Below are 18,532 nucleotides of genomic sequence, written 5' to 3'. Positions count from 1 at the left end.
AAACACCACTCTGTCTATGATTTTGTACAACAGTTCAAATTTGAACATACATTTCCCATGATTAATTAATGTAAATATATATTTTTTTATTCTTAGTATAATTATAATGTCAGCAATTTTTGGAAGGTTTTGAAATTGTACCATTTCCCCTCTAGCATAATTTTATTTTAATTTAAAAAAAACAATAATGTTTCAAGATTGTATATTGTTTTTTATAAATACTCTTCTTTTCTTACATTTAGAACCATCTCAGGGAAAGAGTTGTGATGCTAGAACTGAGATACAGTATTACCACGGCACTGCCTGCAACAGCAGCAAAGGCTACAGGTCACATGTAAGGGAAGGGACACTGAGGTGAGACACTGCTTGAGGCCAACCCCAGGTCATTCCGAAAACCCTGTCCATTGTGCCACATGACCTTGATCCCATGATCAGCCTCAGCACAATAATGTCACCGCTGAATAAATTGTTAGCTGTGTCATTCCAAACCAGGTGGTGGCAGGAATGTCCCAGATTACTTTTTGTGTGCAATTTTTCATAATATTACCCTCACTCATGGGGTGAAAATTGAGGTGGAGGTTAACATTGTGTCGGAGGAACAATAAGCTCAAGTTCTGGAGCCCTTGCCTCTCTCTGAAAGACAGATGTTTTGATATGAGGTTATCGAAGTATGTTTCAGTTGTAAGTGCCACCTAAAAATACATATTACCAAAGGCAATTTCTGCATTTTGTTTCTTGTTTCAGTTGTGTCTAGAACATCTAATAGCTGTTAAGAAGGTTAGCAAGGTTTTGTGACTTGCATATAGTACTTTATATAAACTATGAATAGACATGTTTGTGGGAATATTTTTCTGAGGTTTCATGCTGTTATTTATGAATGCACATGATTTATTCCTCTATATTATTATATGAATGTTGGCTAAGTGCTCATTTAGTTCACGTAAACTTTTGTGTCTGAGTACGTCAACGTGATTACATTGGCACTCCTCGTGACACCACACAGCCAATGAGCATTGCAAATATTAAAAAGCTTCATTCACTGTCAAGTACCAGCAGTATTTGCTAAACAGGAGCTGCTGCTCCCGACCCAAAAAATGGACAGGAATCTTGGCAGAGAGTTACTGGTCATTACTGTCCTACAAGGCAGAGCCTACAAAGTCACAAAACAGCATTTGCACCATCAGCTGGAAAAAAGTCGCTCCATGGCAGTGGCGCACGCAGGGGGGGTTTCTGGTTCTCCAGAAACCCCTCCCCTCCGCAAACCAACGGAACTGTACAGCAGCCGCGGCGCTGTCAAAGAAGCGTCCGCGGCAGTGCTGTATTGTAGTATAATACAGCACTGCCGCGGATGCTGCTTGACAGCGCCGTGGCTGCTGTAGAATTCAGACTCGCCGAAATGGAGCTGCTGCGCTCCCTCTCGCAATATTTTTAATTTTTTTTTCCGGGGGGGGCGGAAACCCCCCCTTCTAAATCCTGCGTTCGCCCCTGCATGGTGAAGCAACTTGAATAGGAGGCAGCCCAAGCTCCTTGCTAGCCTGTTGAGGAAGATTAGGAGGCTTAAATTAGCAGTCACTTTTCAAATACATAGTAAAATGATTCACTCTGAATGTAGCTGAAGGCTACATCTACACAATATATATATTTTGTGACAGAAGCACTGGTAAAGGGGCAGATGGCAGGTATATGTGTCCCAGGCTGTCTATCTCATGTGCTCTAAAGACCCATGAAGATTATTTGTGTGTGGAAAGGAGCTTCCCAAAGTTGTCATCAGCTATAGGAAAAGATGGAAGGGTCCCTGGGTTTATGTAACGAGAAAGAAGGTTGGGCTGCAAACATAAGGCCCATTTCTGGGTCTTCTAAATTACCTGTGCAAGTGTTGGTAATCAGGTTGCATCTGCAAAGTGCTGATAAAAGGCTGCTAAGCAGTTCCCTCCCCTTGGTGCCGGAGAGGAGTTGCTTTTATTTATGTTTTGATTATGTATGTGTGTATGTAAATATTAGAGATGGTCACTGACCCCCGTGTTTTGGTTTTGGATTCGGTTTTGCATCTGGATTACCGTCGTGTTTTGGTTTTTGTTTTTGTTTTGCAAAACTGCCATTGTGTGTTTTGGTTTTGGTTTTGTTTGGTTTTGTTTTGCTATTTTGTTGGAAAATCAATGTTTTTGGGCCTAAAATAACCCAATTTAGTACTCCAACTGTTTCATAGATAAGTAATCTAATTGTAGAGGTAATAAATAATCCAGAAAACAGTTTAATTCCTGGTAGGTAGGCCTTCATTTATTCTACACACAAAACAGATTGTCTTCCTCTCCATCTATGCATATTGGCAATGCAGCCATCGTCTTTGGATGTATATTACACCCTACACTTATAGTTAAATATGTAAAGAAATGGAAAAAGGCAGTTTGCTTTCTGTCTCTATAGGCCCCCCTCCACTTGTTTAAAAAAACAAAAAATGCAGCCGTTATAGACTGTACAATATTAATTGAAATGGACAAAGCCAGTTTGGTTTCTGGCTCTCTAGGCCCCCCTCCACTTGTCGAAAAATACAAAAAAATTCAGCCGTTATAGACTGTATAATATTAATTGAAATGGACAAAGCCAGTTTGGATTCTGTCTCTCTAGGCCCCCCTCCACTTGTCAAAAATACAAAAAAAATCAGCAGTTATAGACTGTACAATATTAATTGAAATGGACAAAGCCAGTTTGGCTTCTGGCTCTCTAGGCCCCCCTCCACTTGTCGAAAAATACAAAAAAATTCAGCCGTTATAGATGTGCAATATTAATTGAAATGGACAAAGCCAGTTTGGGGTCACTCTGTCTATGACACCCTACCCTAAAGGAGAAATTGCCCAAACAGCAGCCTTTCAAGACAGTACGTGATATAGAAATGCCATAAGCCCCTTTCCTCTTTGGGGTTAGATTGCACCCTACACTTACATAAAAAGTTTTAAAAAGATGTTATCATCATCATCTTCAGCTTCATCCTCACCCTCATCAGTGTGTACGTCTTCATCACAGACTATCAATTCATCGCCGCTTGAATCCACCATTAGAGAACAGTCAGTGCTTGGAAGTCTTGGATGGTGAAGGCCTTCCTCGTGGAAGATGTAGTTAATTTTTATAAACATCATTTTCTCCACATTTTTGGGAAGTAATTTTCTATGGCGATCACTGACTAAGTTCCCTGCTGTGCTGAACACTCGTTCAGAGTACACAATGGAGGGTGGGCAGCTTAAGTATTACAAAGCAAGTTTGTACATGGGTTTCCAAATGGCCTGCTTTTCTTCCCAGTAAGGAAAGGGACTGTCTGACATTTCCATATCAACTACCTCTTGAAAGTAATCCTCCACCATCCTTTGCATGTTTATACTCGTATTGGATGGAGTTATGGGCAAAGTGACACATTTTTTCGCAAAAAAATCCTTCAAACAAGCCCAGATGTTAAATTGTTCTGGTCTGCCCCCTGCGTCTTCCCTGCTTCTTTTTGGGAAATTTAATTTTTTACGAGCAGCAGCAGCTTGAGAAAGTTAAGGAGGAAACGTCGTCAAGGCGAGGCCCAGTTCAGCGGCCAACTTGCTGAGCAATAGCTCCTTGCAAAAGTTCACATCTCGCTCATTTACACGTAAAGACTCAATGTAGGTCTTAAACCTTGGATCAAGCACAATGGCCAAAACGTACTGATCCGAGTTCAAGATCTTAATAACTCGAGGATCATTGTGAAGAGAATAAAGTACTTGATCAACAAGGCCAACATACTTTGCTGAATTGCTTGCTTTCAGCTACTCCTTCATTTTCTCAAGCTGCTTTTCCAATAGTCTAATTAAAGGAATGACTTGGCTCAAACTAGCACAATCTGCACTCACTTCACACGTCACAACTTCAAATGGTTTCAGCACCTTGCACAGCACTGAAAGGATTCCCCACTGTGCAAGAGTGAAATGCATCCCCCCTCCTTTCCCAATGTCATGGCTGTGCAATATGTTTGGATGGCTTTGCGCTGTTCCTCTATCCTCTGAAGCATGTACAGGGTGGAATTCCACCTAGTTACCACCTCTTGCTTAAGTTGATGGAAGGGCAAGTTAAACTGCTCTTGGAGCTGCTGTAATCTCCTATATGCTATGGCTGAATGCCTGAAATTGCCTGAAATTTTACGGGCCACCGAAAGCTTCTCCTGCACCTCACGGTTATTTCGTACGAAGCTCTGCACCACCAAGTTGATGGTGTGAGCAAAGTAGGGAATGTGTTGGAAATCACCCAGCTGTAATGCTGGCAGTATATTGTTGGCGTTATCAGAAATGACATACCCTGGGGAGAGTCCAAGTGGTATAAGCCATGTATCAATCACATCTCAATCACATCTCTCAGTTTGCGTAACAAATTGTCAGCTGTATGCCTGTTAGTGAAGCAAAGAGTGGCCTGCCTGTGACAAATGTTACGTAGTGGTGTACATGCTGCTGCTGTTCCTGCTGGTGAAGGTGAATGACCAACCCAGTGGGCTGTCACAGTCATATACGTTCAATTTATAAGCAGTTCCAGATAATAGGTACTGCAATCTATATTACATTTACTACGTTCATTCTTTAAGCAGTTCCAGAGAATAGGTACTGCAATCTATATTACATTTAATACGTTAAATTTTTAAGCAGTTCCAGAGAATAGGTACTGCAATCTATATTACATTTACTACGTTCAATTTTTAAGCAGTTCCAGATAATAGGTACTGCAATCTATATTACATTTACTACGTTCATTCTTTAAGCAGTTCCAGAGAATAGGTACTGCAATCTATATTACATTTAATACGTTCAATTTTTAAGCAGTGCAAGAGAATAGGTACTGCAATCTATATTACATTTACTACGTTCATTCTTTAAGCAGTTCCAGAGAATAGGTAATGCAATCTATATTACATTTAATACGTTCAATTTTCAAGCAGTGCAAGAGAATAGGTACTGCAATCTATATTACATTTAGTACGTTCATTCTTTAAGCAGTTCCAGAGAATAGGTACTGCAATCTATATTACATTTAATACGTTCAATTTTTAAACAGTGCAAGAGAATAGGTACTGTAATCTGTATTACATTTACTACGTTCATTCTTTAAGCAGTTCCAGAGAATAGGTACTGCAATCTATATTACATTTAATACGTTAAATTTTTAAGCAGTTCCAGAGAATAGGTACTGCAATCTATATTACATTTACTACGTTGATTTTTTAAGCAGTTCCAGAGAATAGGTACTGCAATCTATATTACATTTAATACGTTCAATTTTTAAGCAGTTCCAGATAATAGGTACTGCAATCTATATTACATTTACTACGTTCATTCTTTAAGCAGTTCCAGAGAATAGGTACTGCAAACTATATTACATTTAATACGTTCAATTTTTAAGCAGTGCAAGAGAATAGATACTGCAATCTATATTACATTTACTACGTTCATTCTTTAAGCAGTTCCAGAGAATAGGTACTGCAATCTATATTACATTTAATACGTTCAATTTTTAAACAGTGCAAGAGAATAGGTACTGTAATCTATATTACATTTACTACGTTCATTCTTTAAGCAGTTCCAGAGAATAGGTACTGCAATCTATATTACATTTAATACGTTAAATTTTTAAGCAGTTCCAGAGAATAGGTACTGCAATCTATATTACATTTACTACGTTGATTTTTTAAGCAGTTCCAGAGAATAGGTACTGCAATCTATATTACATTTAATACGTTCAATTTTTAAGCAGTTCCAGATAATAGGTACTGCAATCTATATTACATTTACTACGTTCATTCTTTAAGCAGTTCCAGAGAATAGGTACTGCAAACTATATTACATTTAATACGTTCAATTTTTAAGCAGTGCAAGAGAATAGATACTGCAATCTATATTACATTTACTACGTTCATTCTTTAAGCAGTTCCAGAGAATAGGTACTGCAATCTATATTACATTTAATACGTTCAATTTTTAAGCAGTGCAAGAGAATAGGTACTGCAATCTATATTAAATTTACTACGTTCATTCTTTAAGCAGTTCCAGAGAATAGGTACTGCAATCTATATTACATTTACTACGTTGATTTATTAAGCAGTTCCAGAGAATAGGTACTGCAATCTATATTACAAGAGAAAGTGAGGGAGGAGCTGGTAAACCATTGCGATTCCACCAAGCATGTAGCTCTTGTGGATAAAGCCCTTCGTACGCTTTGCCAGGATCCGAGGATGGTCACTCTTTTAAAGTCAGAGGAATACATTCTGGCCATCGTGCTCGATCCTCGGTTTAAAGCGTATGTTGTGTCTCTGTTTCCGGCAGACACAAGTCTACAGAGGTGCAAAGACCTGCTGGTCAGGAAATTGTCCTCTGAAGAGGACCGTGACATGCCAACAGCTCCACCTTCATTTTCTTCCACACCTAAGGCTGCGAGGAAAAAGCTCAGTTTTCCTAAAAGACCCACTAGCGGGGATGCAGACAACATCTGGTCCGGACTGAAGGACCTGCCAACCATTGCAGACATGTCTACTGTTGCTGCATTGGATGCTGTCACAATAGAAAAAATGGTGGAGGATTATTTTTCTGACACCATCCAAATAGACATGTCAGACAGTCCATATTGTTACTGGCAGGAAAAAAAGGCAGTTTGGAAGCCCCTGTACAAACTGGCTCTATTTTACCTGAGTTGTCCCCCCTCCAGTGTGTACTCGGAAAGAGCTTTTAGTGCAGCGGGGAACCTGTTCAGTGAGCGGCGAAGGAGGTTGCTTCCGCAGAACGTTGAAAAAATGATGTTCATAAAAATGAATTATCAATTCCTCAATCAAATACAGCACTGGCCTCCAGATCCTACAGAGGGACCTGTGGTTGTGGAGTCCAGCAGGGACGAATTGATAATGTGTGAGGATGAGGAAGTACACACTGAAGGGGGAGAGGAATCAGAGGATGAGGATGAGGACGACATCTTGCCTCAGTAGAGCCTGTTTAGTTTGTACAGGGAGAGATGAATAGCTTTTTTTGTATTGGGCCCAAACAAACCAATCATTTCAGCCACAGTTGTTTGGTAGGCCCTGTCGCTGAAATGATTGGTTTGTTAAAGTGTGCATGTCCTATTTCAACAACATAAGAATAGGACAAGGACAATTCCATCTTGCAAATCTTTTTTTGGCGTTATGTGACCGTCCAACAGTTGTTTGCCATGAGCACAAAGTACGACAGTAGTCATCCTATGGCAAAGCGGATAACTGCGGCCTTAACAGCTATGTTGGTGTTAGATGTGCGTCCGGTGTCCACCATCAGTGGAGTGGGATTTAGACGGTTTATGGCTTACCCCACTTAGACTCTCCTGGGGATTTGTGGTGTCAGACAACGCCAGTAACATTGTGCGGGCATTACATATGGGCAATTTCCTTTGTGGCTCCATTATCCCAATTAAAAGGATTTTTACCTGTTGGTGTAATGATGTTATAAACACTACACTTGAAAGTTTGAGCCTTTAAATGAAAAAGTCACTCTCCATTGCACGAAGATTTGCAACAGGGACAGTTTTTTTGTTCCCAAAGTCAACAAATAACACTTCGATGCTGTCTGTCTTTGACATACTTGATGGGATCTCAATGATGAATGCTCTGTACCATGGTCATTGAAAACAAGAGGTAGTGAAGCGCTCGAACTACACCCTCAGTCTATATGCTGCAGAGGATGAAGAAGCAGCCATATGTGCAGTGGAATTTAGACCAGTTGGAGGAGGTATTGTGGCCCCGGTACCAAATTGGGTACCGTGGCCACTCCACTACGCAGTCCAGATAGCAGCGTATTAACTACATTCAGTGTTGGGGGCAAATCCAAAGTTAATGAAAATGACCTGTCATCGCCGAAAACAAGAGGTATTGACGTGCTCGAACTACACCCTGTATATGCTGCATAGGATGTAGGAGCAGACAGCTGTGCAGTGGAATTGAGACCATTTGAAGGCGGAGGTATTGTGGCCCCGGTACCAAATTGGGTACCGGGCCCACTCCACTACGCAGTCCAGAAAGCTACCTTGGTGCAACGTTTTGGACTAAAAACAATATTGTGAGGTGTGATGTGTTCAGAATAGACTGGAAATTAGTGGAAATGATTGTTATTGAATGTTATTGAGGTTAATAATAGCGTAGCAGTGGAAAAAAACCAAAAAACTGGATTTTAGTGCTTTTTATGCTTTTTTAAATATAAATCAGAACCCAAAACCCAAAATCTGAACCAAAACCTTTCATCAGATGTTTTGGCAAAACAAATCAGAACCCAAAACCTCAAGCTAATCAGAACCCAAAACCCAAAACACTAAAAGTGCCCGGTGCACACCCTTAATAAAAACACCACTGTTTTGTGTTAAAAGTTGTTCTTCTGATTTCATCTGACCTTAGCACTGGTACCTCCAATCAATGTGACTGAAAATAAACATCACTTGCTTGAAAGACCTGCTTGAAAATATCTTCCATGCTGAAAATCCTGTGGCCTACAGATTAGACCCAAAATCTAATCCGTTCCCGGCTGTTCCTGAAGTTTGGACCCAGCTTTTCCAGTACCACCGCTCTGCCTGCTACCCTGCAGCTCTGTCAGTGTGATAGGCCAGGGGTGATCCATCCACGGCACCCTGATCCATAGTAAGAGGTCAGGAGTACCAGCCCAGGTAAACCAGTAATGGGGTATATTCGCAGCATCAGTTACCCAGAAGAAACCCGGTACTAGATGCTGGTAAGGAGTCCAGTGGTGGCAGCATTTGTAAGCCCCTTCTACTACAGCAACATAGTGCAATTGGGATAACAAAAGGGAACGGTGGAAAAGTAAGCCCAGTCGGTTACCAGCAGCAACAGACAGGGTGGCAAAGGTGGTCCATATAATCAGTAAACAAGGGTCAATAAGGCAGAATCTCCCCTTGTGCAAGAAAACACACAACACAAGATAACTATGAACACACTCCCAGAACATCAGAGAAAGCATAATGCAAACCATAGCAATGCTAGCGCTCCGCTGCTGAACGAACACATCCTGCACAAGGACAATAGACCCCATCCCCATCTACTTAAGAACTTAAATGTGGAGCTTTGGGCATCCCAGTAACCTTCAGATTACAACTACATCTGAGAAGTTAACTTAATAGAAAGGAATCACCCCTCACCATAAACATACAGTGGGATCATCGCAGGCATGCCCGAACTTTAAATCCAGAAGTTTTCAAAACAAAGTTAACTGAATGCTCCATAAGCAGAATCAATCCCAAAAACATAAAGGGTTACACCTCTAAAGAGAACAGACAGCCCCATTGCTACACAAGACAAGCAAAATAACATTAGAAGCACTGATAAAATTAGGAGAATTTTCCCCTTCAAGAACAGTAGATATACACTTCTTATACTATGATAAGAATAACCACACCACAAATCCATTCCAATTTTAAAAACTGTATTCCTTCCCAACTGTCAGCAGCTTACCACATGTACATAACATGAATGCCAGAAGAGCACAAAGATTGAAGAGGCAAAAATCTTTTTTTTTCTTCAAACCCAAGGAAAATAACAGAACATATAGATGACAAAGTCTGCTCATTGTTTCTCATGAAGGAAACACAGCTCTAAACAAATACATAGAAAACAAAAGGATTCCAAGCGGCTTAACAATAACCAAGCAACCCACTTTCTCTCCAAGTAACCACAACTTCGAGAAGGAATTAAATGACATCATGGACAATTGCTTAATTCAACTAATGCAACTAATTATTAAACACAGAAAATAGTCTGAATTGATAAAGAAAGCATTTAAATACAAGAAATAATAAAACCAATGGAAAGACTTAAAAGGCTACAACAACATCAACATCAACAACAACAACTGAACAAGATGAAAGATGAAATCATATATAAGAGGGACTCAAGATACATGAAAGCAACCCGAGAATAAGAAGAAGAAGGAAAACTCGAAGTAAACAGGCTGAAAAGCTCAACCACTCAAAAGAAAGGAACACAACACTCTTATTACTCCAAACCACAGCATCACCACAACACCCTTGTTACATGGAAACAAGGAGTACAACTTATAAACATGAATGCTCCATTAAAAAAAAAAAACTCCTAAACACGCAAACAGGGTCAAATATTACAAAACTTCAATATCCAGAACCCAGGGAGCAGATACTACAGAAGACCAGCTCAAATAAAAAAACTTCTACAAAACCTCGTGACAACCATAACAGTACGCAGCACCTCACCACAAGGAGACCTTGAAGAAAACCTAAAACATTTTTTGGAACTGCTACACCATCACACCCAACCTCCAGACCTTCATCAAGGCTCTCTGGCCAAAAGCAGTCCATATAACCTAAAGAGAAAGAAAAACATATCAAGCTCAAGTGAGGAACAAGAAGGGGAAAAAACTAAGACAACAAATAAAGAAATAAAGCCAAAAGGGATCATCAACCTCAGCAGTCTCAATCTTCATTCTCCAACCACCTCATTCATTAATAAAGTTTTACATTTTCTCCACACATCAAATTGAACAAATTCAACCTATATATAGTTCCCCATAAATTTATGAGAAAATTGTGCCTCAAAAAATTCTTCATGAGAGAGAGAAGAAATTCTTAATGTGTTAAGATTTATGGTATGTTGTACTGGCACAAAGCTGACCAGGAGTTAAAGTTGAGGAAATAGTGAAGATGTCTATTGCACAACACACACGTGAAAACAAGATGACTGACCCTTTAAGGCTAGACAGTGAACACAGCAATGACGGTTTACAGTGTAAACATAGATAGGATAACAAAAGCATGAAAACAATGTATGACACAGTCTTATGCTCCAGAATGGAGGTGAGCACACACTTATAGCATTAAGTACAAACAATAAGGTAACTGGTATACAGACAGGGGCAGCTGAAAACTAGACAAATGTCCAGGCAGCAGGGTATCAGGAAATTCATATATTCCCGAAGGGAAAAGCTGGGAAAATGGGGAAAGGGAAAAACCGCTCCGCACTAGACAACAACCAACCTCACTGCTTGGATAACTCAACTTAGTGAGGGGGTGCTAAGGTCATATATATAGCATATGAATTAGAAGAGAAAGAGAGTTTTGACCTAAGAAGCACTCCAGGTGTGAAGTAAATAAACATTTAATACTAATATTTTAATGGTATGCGTTAAAAAGGTGTATGTCAGTATACAACTGATTAAAAAAGCGAAGTATTTAAAAGTGATAGTGTTGAAAAAAATAGAATTAAAAATAATGTAACCCTGTGGTGGAGCCAATCTTAAGAGTACTGATGATGGGGGAAGATCTGCCAAATAGAAGTTCCTTCCACATGTATATACACAATAGATAAGGTGAGAAATAGCCAAGGAGAATGATTATAAGGTCCTATAGTATGGTAACTATGTTACATTCACCAAAACCCTATTCCTGTTGTGTTCATGTAGACTCTAGATGGCAGTAGAACGTGAACTTCCTCCCTATGATCTTGACTCACTGGAGAATGTCCCTCTGTTATTAATAAATCAGAATCCTAACCATAGTCAGAAGCTGAATCGCTGGATATTCCCAGATAGACAAAACATATATAACGTGGCTTTACTTATTCCCTAATGGCATAACTTCAGGGAGACCACTCTTATATGCGGTTTATATAGTTACCTTACCAATAAACTGTACAGTATAGTGACAAAGCGCCTTATTTTATGTTGTAATAGTGCGCTTATAACCAAAAGAATTTATAACCAAAGGGATTCACCCTAGTAGGAGACAGTGTAATACAGTGAAACCACTCATTCATACATCCTATATTACTGCCATGCCACAAGGCTGCACAGTGCAGCGACAAGGTACATTATTCAGTGTTGTTATTGTGGGTTTATAGGCAAAGGGATTCCCCTGGTAATAGGTTATAAAGTATAGTGATAGGTCGCTGTACTTAAATTTGGTATACACTTGTAGAGAGAAAGATATCTACTCTAAAGGTCAGTTATTCCTTACAACGATAAAGCGCCGTAATTGTAGTTGCTATGCGCCTGTGAGCAAAATGATTTACTTTAAAGGTAAGTAATTCGGTTCAGCGGCGAAACACCGCACTGAGAATTATATTATTTATTTTATTTCATAGACAGAGAGATTCCCCCTAGTAGTGAGTAGTTAGATAGAGAGGCACAGCGCCGCGATTGGCTCCGCCCACTTCCGGGTTTGACGTCACCTATTGTGACGCCGGCCCGACGTACGTTTCGCTTGAGAGCTTAGTCATGGAATTACTGGGTTACTGCTAAGGGGTTGGTTTTATACCCCTCCTGACCAATCATTATTTTGAGACTGCATGACGTTTATGTCCAGATTGCATGGATACTACTGGGGAATTGCGTGGCATAGAATACAAAGGCAGATACCATCGTTTACATATTTAAGCAGGGATTCTAAGGATTACAGGTATTGGTATATCCTCATTGTTATCTACAGATGAGCTGGAACATGTTACAGATTGTATTCTAAATATCCATGGAGAAGTGTATTTATATATATGTAAAGTACATTGCTGGTAACTTCAAGGGGGCTGTGATCTTATGTATTATAGAGACTATTAAAAAAGAGAGTATCTGATGGCCTTAGTGCACAATGGGCTTCAAATTATTTGCAAGTTTTATAGAAAGTGTAAATACATATTTAGGTTGTTTGTGTTATAATGTACATAGTATATTCTCATATGTACATAGTATATTATTGTTACATTTCTATATTTTTGATATTGTAGTTTTTATTTAATATTATTTATTTATTGTTTATTTTGTTTTGTTTAATATTTATTATTTTATTTTTTGTTGTTTTTCATTATTTTTTATTATTTTTTATTATTTTTTATTTTATATTTTGATATTATTTTTACTGTTTTATGTTGTTTTTAATTTATTATTGTTCTTATTTTTTGTTTTTTATTATTTATTTTTTATATTTTATATTGTTGGTATTTATTCATTCACGTGTACATATTTCAAAAAGTAAAAATAAAAATAATGAATAAAGATATATGGTATCCACTGGTGTCTTTTTAATTTGTTATTGAATTTCTTCTTAGTGAATTATGTGAGTACAAAAAAAGGGAGAGAGAAAACATTTTTTTCTGTGTAATAATACATAAATTTTCTAAGTGATCAGTTGTGGGTCTCCTTAATTCGGGAGAGAAAATAGAGAGATAAAAGAATCTCTCTTATTGCCTATTCTATTATGTGAAGTGAGACATAGTACGGATAAATATCCGTGATTAATTAATAAACATAAGTGAATGTGAAAAAAAGAAAAAACTGTTTGTTAAATTAAGGACCTTGTGTTGGTCTAGAATCGTGAATGAGTAGGGAATAGACAATTAAAACATGTTTTAAAAAAGGTGGCTAGGATATCTTTACCTATGTAAACATATATATACATTATCCATCCAGATTAAACAAAAATAAAGTAAAATTAGGTTAAAATCTCTAAGTAAGGTCATATTTAAATTAAATTGAAGAATTGTTAATTTGAAAATTTGAAATGCCCTATGGATCCTTATCTATCAAAAATGATGATATCATTGATACTCACAAATAAATTGTTGAATTGAATGAAAATTTAATTTTACTCTTAAGTATTCTCTATAGCATGTTAAAGGTCTTAATAAATATAGGTAGTAATATTGGTCACAGCACTCTTGCGCTTCTCTGATAATCTAAGTCTCTATTGTATTGTGGAGCATTGGAATATGCGATAGTTGTCCAAACAATAGATTGATGTTCAAATTGATATTTTAATAAGCCATCTTACAAGAAGCTAGCATAGCTAGTATTCTCGTTGAGACCAAATGGTATTATAGAATTTAAGAGAAATATCCACCTGCTCTCTCTTTGTAGGAGCTGTTTAGTGACATCACCCCCTCTAATGCCCATCTTAACCTGTTCTATACCAAAGGCTTTCATATTTTGTGGATTTCCTCCATGTTCATATAAAAAGTGTCGTGCTACTGATGTCAATTGTTTGAACTTATTTTTGTCTGTGGCTGCATTTCTAATTGATCCAATGTGTTCCAAAAGTCTGTTTTTTAACATTCTGCTGGTCATGCCAACATAGATCTTATCACATGGACATGTCAGAGCATAAATCACACATTTAGTAGTACAGTTGATAAATTGTTCAATCTGGTATTTATTGCCATATTTATCGAGAAAATCCGTGGTCTTAGTCATGTGTGGACACGCCTTGCAAAGACCACATTTATAGGATCCTTTCACAGATAAGTTTGTGCCTTTCATAGAGAAATGGCTCCTCACCAATTTGTCACCTAAATTAGGTGACCTACGCCAACTAAAGTCTGGTCTGTTCCTCAGACTTTTTGCTAGATCAGTATCTGATAGTAAAATGGGCCAATGTTGTTGTATGATATTTTGTATTTCTTTCCATTCGTAACAGAAATCTCCCACCATTCTAATTTTGTTTTCATTAGTTGGTCTGGCCTTACTATATATTAGTTGGTTTCTATCTTTCATATATGCCTGATTTTGGGCTCTTTTAATGAGTCTCTTACTATATCCTCGTTGTACAAGTCTCATACTTAGTTCTTCGGATCTTTTTTTATAGTCAGATATACTGGAACAATTTCGTCTCAATCTTAAAAATTCACCTTTCGGGATATTGTTGATTACAGGCGGAAAGTGGGAGCTTTCACTATGAAGTATATTGTTAGTAGCTGTTTTTTTACGAAATAAATCAGTAACTACTCTGCCATCCTGTGTCTTATTGATGGTTAGATCTAAAAAATTGACATGTTCCTGATTCATTTCATACGTCAAGTGTAAATTGTTTTGATTGTCATTTAGAATCTCCACAAACTCTACAAAGTTCTCTTGGCTATCATTCCACATTATGAGAATGTCATCAATGTAACGCATCCAAATAATAATATTATCTGTGTACTTGGTTAATTTTTCACAGAAGACAGTTTCCCTCTCCCATCTGCCCAGGTAGAGGTTGGCAAAAGTGGGGGCACAAGCCACCCCCATCGCTGTACCTCGTACCTGCAAGTAGAATTTGTTGTCAAAGACAAAAAAATTCCTTTTTAGTATAAACTCCAAAAGTTCTATCAGAAAGAGATTGAGATCAGGGTTATCATTGGCTTGTAGAAAGAAGGCAACAGCCTCTATCCCCACTTCATGTTGGATGCTGGTGTAGAGTGATTCCACATCCATGGTTATCAACCAAACATGTTGTTCTAAAGTAAGGTCATCCAAAAGTTTGAGAATATCTGAGGTGTCTTTAACATAGGATGGTAATGAGGTTACATAACCGCGTAGATGTTGATCCACAAAGATGCTTGCTTGTTCGGTCAGACCTCCAATTCCCGAAAGAATAGGTCTTCCAGGTGGTTTAGTAGCATTCTTGTGGATTTTAGGTAGTAAGTATATAGTTGATACCTTAGGATTTTCAATATGTAGAAATTCCAATTCTGATTTTGAGATCACCCCATTATCAAAGGCTCGTTTAATCATTAGATTATATAATGATTTATAGTCATTTAGGGGGTTGGAAAAAAGCAAGCGGTAACACTTTTTATCCCCTAATTGTCTATGCATTTCTTCCTTATACATACAGGTGGGCCATATTACTACATTCCCACCCTTATCGGATGGTTTAATAACCACATCCTGCCATGATTGTATCTCTTGGATTGCTTGTCTTTCATTTCTTGTCAGATTGTCGAATTGCCTGTATTTTCTATTCTTCATGGATTTTAGTTTAAGGATATCCAAGTCATGTGATACCATATTCTCAAAGACTGATATTTGCGGGCTAATATTTTCATTAGGGCAGAAGGTAGATCTTCTCTTACACATAGGTCTAGTTGTTTGTATTTCTCTACCAGTTTGTTCCTCCAATAGATGCTCTAAGGCAGATAGGGCCTGATTATCCTCTTCCTCCAGATCTATATCTATCGATGAATTTACCAAATTGGTATACATTTCATTGGTAGCAGGTTCTATTGAAATGCGTGGAGGTGTGTCACTATCTCCCCTAATGTTCGTTTTTTGTTGTAGTGGAGTATCCAAAGTGGTTCTGTACAGACTAGTAGATTCGAGTTTACTAAAGAATTTATTTAGGCGAAGTTTTCTCGTAAATAGATGGAGATCTTTTTCCCATCTAAATCGATCGAAATTATTTGTAGGTGAAAAAGTTAAGCCATAACCAAGTAGTCTCAGATGGGATTCATCCAAAATTCTATCTGATAAGTTAATTACTTGTAAGGATTCATTCACTTGCCCCGATATTGCTTGTTGTGTTGGTAATTCCCCCTCCAAGGAATTCGAGAACGATCTCGCAGATTTCTTCTTCCCCCTCCTAATGCGCTTGTTCCACTGATATCTTCTCCCAGAGATCTCTGGGTTTCCCCTAAAAAATTATTATTTCTGTTTGCATTCTTCCTACTTTTTGATTGTGCTCTGCCTCTAATAAATGGATCATCGATATCATTGTCTGATGATTCTAGTTCTGATGATTCAGGACTAATAGATGTATTACGTCCTGTTTTACTAATAGGATAATGTCTCCATTTAAAAATATGGCCATTCGCATAATCTCTCTGATCACGATTAAATTTGGATTTCTTCCTTTCTATTAGGTTATCCTCAAGTCTATCAAGCTCCTGTTTGTACTTCTCATAAGTTTTCTGAAATAATTCTATGGTTTCATATTCCTTTAGTTTGAGAGTAAGTTGCTCGATATCTCGTGAGTATGTCTCTAATAGGAGATTATCGTGTTTTAGAGTAATCTGCATCAGTTCTTTAGAACATTTTAGTAAGGCTGATTCCCATTCTGATTTTAATTCTTGAGTGGCTAACTCATATGTGGGAAAAAGTTTGGGTCTCAGACCTCGAGGTGTGATAGTTTGTTTAATATAATTCTCTGTGGTGGTTACATTCCACCATGTTTTGCTTTGTTTGTGCATTAATGTTTTCAATTTATTGAGATCTTCCAACCATAGATCATTAATGCTGGTGGTACTAGCATTATCTTGGTCAGGAAAAATGGATCCCAAATTATCTTTCCACTTGTCACATCTTCGACTCAATTCAGTTCTTAGGCTAAATGAAGCCATTATCGGAGTGGGAAAATAGACTGAGGCTTATTAGCAATTTCAAATAGTAGGGAAGGGGAAAAGATAGAGGTGGAGATTCCCTTATTGGATAACTATTTGATAGTAGATGGATGACAAACCGGTCCATATATTGGCCAATAGTGGATTTATGCTTGTTTGTTACACCTCTTGAAAAGAAACAAATCTTTTTCTCTGAGGTGTATTTCCAAATGAAATTGGTAACCCAGAAAAGTATATATTTAAATTTCTTATATGTTAGTATAAATCATATCTCAAATAGTTGCATACACAAAAATTAGAGAACACAAATTTGTTCAGTTCACTGTGTAAATACACATATCTGTGCAGGAGCTAGAGTTTGAGTGAAGAACTCAATTAAACATGTATTCCCGAAGGGAAAAGCTGGGAAAATGGGGAAAGGGAAAAACCGCTCCGCACTAGACAACAACCAACCTCACTGCTTGGATAACTCAACTTAGTGAGGGGGTGCTAAGGTCATATATATAGCATATGAATTAGAAGAGAAAGAGAGTTTTGACCTAAGAAGCACTCCAGGTGTGAAGTAAATAAACATTTAATACTAATATTTTAATGGTATGCGTTAAAAAGGTGTATGTCAGTATACAACTGATTAAAAAAGCGAAGTATTTAAAAGTGATAGTGTTGAAAAAAATAGAATTAAAAATAATGTAACCCTGTGGTGGAGCCAATCTTAAGAGTACTGATGATGGGGGAAGATCTGCCAAATAGAAGTTCCTTCCACATGTATATACACAATAGATAAGGTGAGAAATAGCCAAGGAGAATGATTATAAGGTCCTATAGTATGGTAACTATGTTACATTCACCAAAACCCTATTCCTGTTGTGTTCATGTAGACTCTAGATGGCAGTAGAACGTGAACTTCCTCCCTATGATCTTGACTCACTGGAGAATGTCCCTCTGTTATTAATAAATCAGAATCCTAACCATAGTCAGAAGCTGAATCGCTGGATATTCCCAGATAGACAAAACATATATAACGTGGCTTTACTTATTCCCTAATGGCATAACTTCAGGGAGACCACTCTTATATGCGGTTTATATAGTTACCTTACCAATAAACTGTACAGTATAGTGACAAAGCGCCTTATTTTATGTTGTAATAGTGCGCTTATAACCAAAAGAATTTATAACCAAAGGGATTCACCCTAGTAGGAGACAGTGTAATACAGTGAAACCACTCATTCATACATCCTATATTACTGCCATGCCACAAGGCTGCACAGTGCAGCGACAAGGTACATTATTCAGTGTTGTTATTGTGGGTTTATAGGCAAAGGGATTCCCCTGGTAATAGGTTATAAAGTATAGTGATAGGTCGCTGTACTTAAATTTGGTATACACTTGTAGCGAGAAAGA

At 37.9% G+C, this 18,532-nt stretch overlaps 1 protein-coding gene across 6 annotated transcripts in view; it reads right to left on the bottom strand.

Moving 5' to 3' along the window:
- The window catches only part of LOC142108441 (NACHT, LRR and PYD domains-containing protein 12-like), a 274,230-nt gene that overhangs the window by 196,458 nt on the left and 59,240 nt on the right, over positions 1–18,532 (bottom strand). The gene's annotated exons all lie outside the window — the stretch shown is intronic.

Source organism: Mixophyes fleayi, chromosome 12 (assembly GCF_038048845.1).
Source record: "Mixophyes fleayi isolate aMixFle1 chromosome 12, aMixFle1.hap1, whole genome shotgun sequence".
Classification (NCBI taxonomy): Eukaryota; Metazoa; Chordata; class Amphibia; order Anura; family Limnodynastidae; genus Mixophyes; species Mixophyes fleayi.
This window is presented reverse-complemented; position numbering and strand designations above follow the sequence as displayed.